This window comes from Sinocyclocheilus anshuiensis, unplaced genomic scaffold (assembly GCF_001515605.1).
Source record: "Sinocyclocheilus anshuiensis isolate Anshui unplaced genomic scaffold, SAMN03320099.WGS_v1.1 scaffold183, whole genome shotgun sequence".
In the NCBI taxonomy this organism is placed as follows: Eukaryota; Metazoa; Chordata; class Actinopteri; order Cypriniformes; family Cyprinidae; genus Sinocyclocheilus; species Sinocyclocheilus anshuiensis.
Window position 1 is genome coordinate 5683875 of NW_015548309.1, and position 9720 is coordinate 5693594.

The following is a 9720-nucleotide window of genomic DNA, read 5'->3' on the forward strand; positions in this document are numbered from 1 at the left end:
CTGACCATGTAAATAACGTCCTAGAGGAACAGACTCGAGGAGGCCATTTGGTCAGCTTCATTTTCTAAACTTGATTATGAGATAAGTAGCCTAATAACTAAGATGACAACGTTAAATAGTAGCAATATAGTGCCAGTAGTATTCAGAGTATGTGTTATATTAACTGAATGGTCAGTTTCTATTGTCTTGTGGCCCCACAACTTTGTACGCTGTTTTTATTGTCAGTAGCTGTTTGGAATTCCACAATGATTATCATGAAGGTCTTTTGCATTATGTGGTATTCCAGTTCTCACTTTATCTCCGATTGTTTGGCTTGCAGACAACGCAATGGAAAGAAAAGAACAACAACATTCAGGGAGCAGACAGTTTTCAGATTAGATGAGAAATGTGCTTTTGAACAATGCAAAACATGTTAACATATTCAGTAACTTCACTGCTAACAGGAAGTGTTCTCAGAACTTTATGGCAAGTTTCTCTCAAAGTTATGAAGAAATGTTACAGGAACATTAATAGAGTGTTATCTGGTCTTGAATAATGTCAGCATGAAAATGTTATGTTTCATAGATCTTTTTTTCTGAAACGTTTTAGTTGGATGTTCACTTAACGGTTTTTACATGTTACTGCTTGTTTTAGAACATTTAGAGAACATTCACAAGTAATGTTCCCATAACATTTGCAAAAATATAAAATAGAATGTTCCCTTATCGTTCGTATAAGAAGAATTTTTAAAACATTTAAAAAAACAGGATGTTAAGAAAACATTAAAAAATGACATTTTCATAAACGTTCTTAGAACATATTTTTGTTAGCTGGGTTTGCAAGTGCAAATTTATCGTCTTGAGGGCAGACAATATTTAGAGAGGTAAAACTCAGTTTGAACAAGTTATTAATGGACAAGCTGAGTTATGCGAGGAATAATAATAAGTGCTCTGTTGAGTACTTGATGCATATGAATTATTTAATCTAGGCATCCATCAACACATTTAGGGTCTATTTAACACTTCTATATGTATTTTCTGTCAGTAATGAAAGCCACTTTGGTTTTCTCAAAAACGTATGAATTTTTCTCAAGCAGTGGTTCTAAATATAGCTAGTGAGAAAAAATCATTAAAACCGACTAGTCCTGAATGAGGAAGTGTAAAGCCAAAGGCTTTCAGTTTTCGTGTAGAAAGTGTATTGAGTGGTTGTGTGTGGAGTCACACCCAGTTCACACACACATGCTTGTGTCTCCAGAGGCGAGAGAGAGAGAGATAACGCATGAGAGGAGAGAGAGAGAGAGGGCGAGAGAGAGAGAGAGAACGCATGAGAGGAGAGAGAGAGAGAGAGACATAACGCATGAGAGGGCGCTGCTGCGGCTCGGAACATCTTCACCCGGCGTGATTCATGATCAAGGTAAGGCGAGATATTCTGCTTGCTTCTGTTTAGGAGCCAAATGGAGCTTCACTTTTCAATCCCGGATGTACCGTTATGAGAGAAAACGCGTCGCGTCTGGTTGACGCATCTTTGAGAAGGAGAACGTGCTCCATGTGTTTAAACCATGACAGTCTGGATGCCTTCACGTGTGCTTTGATAACCGATTGATGGTGTTTCGGATCTGGATTCTTGTAGAGTGAAGGATGTAAAATCTACCTATCGACCCGGAGCAGCTCTCAACCCTGTCATTATACAGGAGGACGCGTTTTTGTTGCGTTCCATTTGCGGTGCGTCATACTGGCGTCTTTTACCGCTGCGTTTTAAGATGGTGTGTCAAGAAGTAAAACTTTGAACATCAAAGCGTTCTGTGCTTGCGACGCGGGTCTGTCGGCGGAACGCTGGCGAAACGGACGCGTCATCCTAGTCATCCCACTAAATAATCCTAGTGGTCTTGTTTCTTGCTGTCTTTTCTGGTCACATCAGTGTTTAAATGTTCGCTGCCGTGGCGGGTGAAGCCGAAGCTTCAGTTCAAATGTTCCAGTGTAGCACAAATGATTCTTGAAGTGTTGAGGTCTGGCGCGACCGAATCGTTCTTGCTACATTGTTGCACTTGAGCGTGAATGTTTTCCGGGTTGTGTTTCATTTCAGGATCAAAGGAAAAACCATGTTCTGTAATGTGTTTAAAATTCATTAACTGTTTCAGTGCCAACCAATTAGTTTAACAATTAATATTTTTGCTGAGTAGTCCCAGCTAACAAAATATGTGCCAAGAATGTTACTTTTGAATGTTCTCTGAACATTCTGAAAAAAAGTAATAACGTTTTAAAAATGTTAGACAAACGTCCAGACAAAATTTCAGGGAAAAAAGTTCCTTGAGCGATGTGTACATGGTTTGTGTGTTAGCGTTCTGAGATTATTATTAACGTTGAACAAATCTTCTGTTAATGTTTCTAGGAAAACACATTTCAGGGAAAAAAGTTCCTTGAGCGATGTGTACATGGTTTGTGTGTTAGCGTTCTGAGATTGTTATTAACGTTGAACAAATCTTCTGTTAATGTTTCTAGGAAAACATTTGTTCATAACATTGCCAGAATTTTCTAAGAATGTTTTTTGAACGTTACTTTTGAATGTTCTCTGAACATTCCGAAACAAGTAGTAACATTTCAAAAAAGTTAGACGAACATCCAGCATACGTTCCAGAAAAAAAAATTCTTGAATAGATGTATAAATGATGTTTTTGTGCTAACATTTTGAGAATAATATTAACTTTGAACAAATGTTCTATTATGTCTACTATCAACACGTTCAGAGAACTAGGGCTTCGGGGTGGACATGTTTTTGAAGGGTTTTGTAGGAGGGTTAATGTACCGTAAATTACACTACTAAATTATCATTCATTAGTTGATGCCTGAAGGTACATTTGCAGCAGTAACAACATCAAACAGAGACTGTTCAATATTCAACAACATACTCTCACATACCACTGTATAGAGCGCTGAAGTACAGTAGAGAGTAGAGACATGCCAGCATGTGCATAACACTTTGCAACCTTACTGAGCTAAACATGACGCCTGGACCTTGATACTGATACTGCCGGAGACAGACAGATAGATTGACAGACAGACAAGGCCATCTGCAGACAGATAGTGAGCCGTGCTTATGCTACCCGCCTGTTGCTCGTGTCATTTGGAACCAGTTTCTTATAATAGTGTTGCATGGAGGGAGTTTCTAAACTAGGCCTGGTACTAATGCACTTGTTTTTGGTGAATAGATCTATGTGTAACCTTCAGTTTGATCCGTGCGCTCCATCTGATCACACTCCAGCAGCATGAGATCAGTACGAGAGCTGAAGGCGAGGATGTTGATATTAGCGCTGGTTTGATGATCAGCAGCAGGCCTTCTTGGGTCACACTGAGAGCGAATGAGGGGGCGAACGGAGGAGCGGTGTATTTACACACATGAATCTGCAGTATTCACTGTTAAAACAGACACAGTATTAAACAAACCAGACATAAATCTCGCATCTACTGTACACTGTGAAGGCATTGTGATATGTGTTGATGCGTATGCATAGCTGACAGGAGCAAAGCAGGTCAGATTCAGCACTCATTTACACAATCAAATACTAAAACCTAAAATTGAACCAGAGTTATTATAGTTAACTAATTAAAACTAAAACCAGAAAAAAATGTTAACTGAAAGAAAATATAAAGAACTTAAATAAAACAAAACTTCAAAAAAAATCCAAATATGAATACAAACTATTTAAATGATATTTGAACCAGGGTTATATATAGTTGATTAAAACTAAATTAAAACTAAAACCATAACATATATATTAATAACATAACAACAATAAATAAATAAATAAATACAAATTTGCTAAACTGAAAAGAAATAACACACAAAATATTACTGAAAGTTGAACTAAAATTAAAATCAAAACTAAAATATAAAATTAACTACAAAAAAAAATATATATATATAAGTATTTAAATCATACTAAAATAACTAAAAATACAACTAAAATAAAAACTATATAGAGATATAAAAAATAAAAATGAAAAAAAAAAACGAATTAAAAATATGAATAAAAACTACAATCATATTTACATGATACTAAATAACACTAATTTTGTTTCTTCAGTAAGTGTAAACCTGGATGGCCTGTAGTTATGAGCTGAGGATGTAAATCCAGTCCTAGTTTTATCATTGCACTCATGCAGCAGCTTCTATATGTACATTACACAGTTCTCCTGTTCTCTTTTTACTCATAATAGAGTTTGTAATCATTTTAACTGTGTATTTCCCTCTGGACTGGGCTATAATTAATGTGACTTGGAACTGCTATTTATACTACAGGCCTAATTAGCCAGAACCACGTCTGACAGAAACACTAGACTAACAATCCACTCCTGCCCTATTAAACAGGTGACTTATTGATTTTTTTATTTATAGAAAATAGCCATTCAGTCGTTCGTTCATTCAGCTCAATGTTTACTTTCTCTGAAGAAAGCGTGAGTGTTGAGACGTTAATCCCTCCTTTAATATAAATTTATGGGATTTTTCACCTGCTTTATTATGCAGATCATGAGGATAAAATCAGATCGGTTAATGTACAAAACTAATAAAATACCCGAGTAGATTCTGCTGTATTTTTAATTATACAATCTTAGTTTAACAATAACTGAGCAATATTGACACCACAACTAATTGTCATAAAAACAGACTTCCGCCCCTTATATTACATAATTTTTTACAAATAAAATTATAGATACCATTGGTTGATGTCTTTATAATATATATGTATATGTGTGTGTGTATATATCTATCTATATATATATATATATATATATATATATAAACCCTAGTTTTTGATTCTTGAAGAAAATATTAAAATGTATATCAAGATTATTGTTCATTTGGACCAGTGTTATTTCACTATATTGAAGTTTTTATTAATATTTTTAATCTCTTGTTATTTTTATGTTTTCCATTTTAATTTTAGTTACTTTTTAGTATTTTGGTGTTTGTTTGCCATTTTTAATAGTTTTCTAATTTATATGTCTATATAGTTATTTTAAGTGTTATTTTTATAAAGTTAAACTAAATTAAAATGAGAAATGTTGCCTTGGCAATTAGCTGAAATAGGTTTTTTATAACGTTTATTTTCATTTTAAGTAGCAATTTATCATTTTAATTTTAGTTTCAGTTTTAGGTAACTATAATATGATTCGGACCAGAAGAAAACCATTAAAACTCTATATGCAGTTCTATATGCATCTCTTAATGTATTTCTGTCATTTTAGCCTACAATTTTTAGCCCCTGAAATATTTTTATACTTTATAAATATGTATCTATTTTATTTATATCACTGTAGTTCTGAATGTACTTTGACTTTCTGTCTGTTATATATATATACACACACACACACACACATATATGTATAATTTTTTATTTTTATGAATTTGTTCATTTATTTTTTTAGTATTAATTTTTATAATATTTTTACTGATTATGCTTAGCAAAGCAAGGTTGTTTTTTTTGTGAGTGTCCCATATACCACATATGCCTCAGTTTCTTGTAGAAAAATGTTACTTGAAAGTGATGAATGTGCATGTTTTCATGTAACACAATAGATCCATAACCTCAAACAGTCATGCTCACTCCTCTGGATGTGGCCCAATTTCATCTTTAGTGTCTGCTAGTGCTAAAATGCTTCAGGATTTAATGATTTTGACTCAGCTGATTTATAAGAATGTGTATGATTTACAGTAACCTCAGGACATGGCAGTCATGGTATAGAGCGCATTTTTAAGTGAAGCGTCCGTCTGTAGCCTCAGGTGACTGTTTCTTTGTTTGCTTGACTTCATGTCTGGAGGCATCTTGAAGCGCTGCATTCTCTGATGTCAATCTGTTTACAGTGGATGGGTGAGGCGAGGCCACGCTGTGAATCGAGGATGTTGTGCAATTTCCTTTGGCATGACGTCAAGTTGGTTTCTTTTTAGAAAGGATTTAGGACCATCCCTAGCCGTACGTTATGATTAGTGCACGAAAACTAAATTTGTACGTACTGATTAGTGAACAAAAACTTTTTTTGAACAAAAAAAAAGTTTTACTTACTGTAAGATTAGTGTATGAAAACATTTTAAATACTTTAAGATCAGTGCATGAAAACATCATTTTTACTTAGTGCACTAAAACATGTTTACATATTTTAAGATTAGGGCATGAAAGCATTTTACATACTTTAAGATTAGTGCACAAAAATAACATTTTACATGCTAATTAGTGTACATAAACAATATTTCATATACTAATTAATGCACAAAACAGCATTTTACATACTTTAAGATTAGTGCACGGAAACATTTTTACACACTAAGATTAGTTGCGAAAACCACATTTTATTTACTAATTAGTGCACAAAACAACAAGTGTTAATGCAAGTGTTTGTCTGTGCATAAGTCATCTGTAGTGGGCTGTTGCTGTGCAGTTGCTAAATTATACTGGGTAGTTTAAATTAGCCGGAATATGACGGACAGTAATAGCAAATCCCTCCGATAAAGGTGGCATTATTGTGCTTGAGTTTAAAGTGTGTTGTTCTGAGATGCCGTTATTGGCAGTCTCTTCATGTACATTGACAGTGAGTGTTGGAGTGATGCATTAGCTAATGATGTTGTCAGCAATCTGCTCTCAGTGCTCCCAGAGGATGTTCAGCTGATGTAGGGCAAATCAATGAACCCACACACACACACACACACACACACAGTGCTGTAATGTGTCTGATGGCAGTAAATCAACATGCCTACTATGAGTAGTATTAGCTCAGAACCTTCTGAACTCTTGAACTTATGAAAAATGACTGTTTGTTGAAATGTATTGCTGTATAAGTGTATAGCAGACTTTAGTAAATCAAATCAATTGCTGCTTTTTGCTTACTTGCGTTTTCCCTCCAAAATGATGTCACATCCTGGTGCACGATAAAGTTCTAAAGTTCTAACAGTCAATCATTTTGCTCTTACAATTAAAAAGGACATTGATTTGTTCCTTTTGTGATACATTTGCTGAAATATTTTCATTTATTTTGACTTTGATCTCATGTAAAACTTTGAAAGGATTTGACTAGATTTTTATAATATTGACCCCACTTTTTTCCTGTTTAGAAAAATAAAACAAAAGAATATTATTTCATTAAATATTAATTCTCACAAAATATCACATACATAATAAACTAAATTAAAATGAGAAATGTTGCCTTGGCAATTAGCTGAAATAGGTTTTTTATAACGTTTATTTTCATTTTAAGTAGCAATTTATCATTTTAATTTTAGTTTCAGTTTTAGGTAACTATAATATGATTCGGACCAGAAGAAAACCATTAAAACTCTATATGCAGTTCTATATGCATCTCTTAATGTATTTCTGTCATTTTAGCCTACAATTTTTAGCCCCTGAAATATTTTTATACTTTATAAATATGTATCTATTTTATTTATATCACTGTAGTTCTGAATGTACTTTGACTTTCTGTCTGTTGTACTAAATTGAAATTAAATAAAAAAAAAATCAGAATTCTAACAGAATGGAAAGTGAATTTGGAGACTCCCTAAATATTGATTTGCAATTAAACCTTGAATTGCATGACAAAAATGGCATGTGCCCAAACCGAACATGATTTCTCATTGTTCACTGAGTTGTCGCATTGTTATAAAACAAATGAATATGCAAATGAATATGATTTCCATGTTTAAAAATGGCAAGTGACATTTCATAAAGTATATTTAGACACATATGATAATGCCATGAAAGTGATCTCAGGTCAGTCACAGGTGTCAGGAATCACCTCAGGCTACTGGTGAAATTCTGTGAACTGGTCCTACTGGTTCATGGGACATTTATATGTTTCCCCTTCACACGTTCAGACCAGTCGTGCAAGATGTGCAGAAGTTTTCACATTTTTCTAGTCTTTGTTTTCTCCTGTTTTTGCATTTTGCATTTCGAGTTTGGGGTCAGTAAGATGTTAAAAAATATTTTTGAAAGAGTCTCTGATCCTTACCAATGCTGCAATCATTTGATCAAAAATACAGTAAAATTATGAAATATTATTAGAATTTAAAATAGCTGTTTTCTATGAGAATATCTGTTCAAATGTAATTTATTTCTGTGATCAAAGCTGAATTTTCAGCATCATTACTCCAGTCTTCAGTGTCACATGATCTTCAGAAATCATTCTAATATGCTGATTTACTGCTCAAGAAACATTTCTGATTAATATCAATGTTGAAAACAGTTGTGCTGCTGAATATTTGTGTGGAGACTGATTTTTCAGGATTCTTTGAGCTCGAAAGTCGTGGGGAAGTCGTGGCCTAATGGTTAGAGAGTCAGACTTGTAACCCAAAGGTTGCGAGTTCGAGTCTCAGGTCCGGCAGGCATTGTGGGTGGGGGGAGTGAATGTATATAGCACGACTGAGGTGCCCTTGAGCAAGGCACTGAACCCCGAACTGCTCCCCGGGCGCCGCAGCATAAATGGCTGCCCAGTGCCCACTGCTCCAGGTGTGTGTTCACTGCTGTGTGTGTGCACTAAGGATGGGTTAAATGCAGAGCACTAATTCCTAGTATGGGTAACCATACTTGGTCACATGTCACGTCACTTTTTTTTTTTTCTCTCACTTTTGATCAATTTAATGCATCCTTTCTGAATAAAAGCATTGATTACTTTCAGAAAAAAACACATTTCTGAATAGTAAAGTATCTCAATAGATCTGAAAACCTCTTCCTGTTTGGGTAGATTGTTTCCTGTGGATTCATTCTGCTTCTCAGCAGATAATGTTGCTCTCGTCGACACTTCCTGTAATTCAAGTCCAAATTAAACCTGACTTTATGTTGTGGTGTATTGTATCAGGACTGGATCAGATCGCAGCTGGAATATAGCTTGTATCTGACACTGCATAATAAATCACTGGTGTAGCTGACGCGTGTATGTCGTGTGAGTTAAGGGTCCACGGGTCACCTGTTTGTTTTCTGGCTGGTGGTAAACCTGCTGAGGACTGTGTGTGAGAGTGTGTCAGGATTGGTGAATTGGCTTCCTTTAAAACGCACAAGGTGGAATTTGAATGGAATCTACAGGAAGTAGATTCCATTCAATTGGAATGACAGTACGATGAATTTAGTGCATTGCAATTCAAGGAATTTGAGCAAAATTGCACAGAGTTTAGTTACAAAACATAAATGAATTATTAATTCAGATGGGATCATTTCTTTGCAGACTGTTAATAAAGACATTTCTTTGTAATTGTGTGAATGTGTGTGTGAATCAGAAACTACTTTTTGTGCCCTATGCAATTATTTATTTATTTTCCGGATTTGTATTTTTCTGGATTCTGTTTATTTCAATTTAAATGGACTCTGTTTTAATGGTTAAATTAAGTTGTATTAATCAAAAGCATGTCTAATTAATTAAAATCATGATGTTAATTACATTTAACAATAACATTTTTATTACATTTTTAATCAAAATTACACTTTTAGGGACGTATGAAATGTTTTATTTTTTCTTAAATTTTGTTTTATTTTCTTTCCAAATTCTGTATTTTCAGTGTTTTTTTTTTGTTGTTTTTTTTTAATTCCATTTTAATGGTTTAATTAATTAATTGATCCAATTTTATTTCAAATTTCAAAGCTTAAATGAATTTAAATCAAGAAATTAATTGAATTCATAAAAACAGCTTAATTTATATATTTTTAACAATAATAGGACACTATGATTTTTATCTATTTATTTATTTTTATTTTTTTTATTTTAT

At 33.9% G+C, this 9720-nt stretch overlaps 1 protein-coding gene across 1 annotated transcript in view; it reads left to right on the top strand.

Annotated features, from left to right (window-relative positions):
* Positions 1–1317: 1317 nt before the first annotated feature.
* Positions 1318–9720, top strand: part of LOC107656461 (fatty acyl-CoA reductase 1-like) — a gene marked incomplete at its 3' end in the record, with an annotated part of 31479 nt that continues 23076 nt past the window's right edge. The window contains exon 1 of the mRNA XM_016444334.1: positions 1318–1392. The remainder of the gene's footprint in view (positions 1393–9720) is intronic.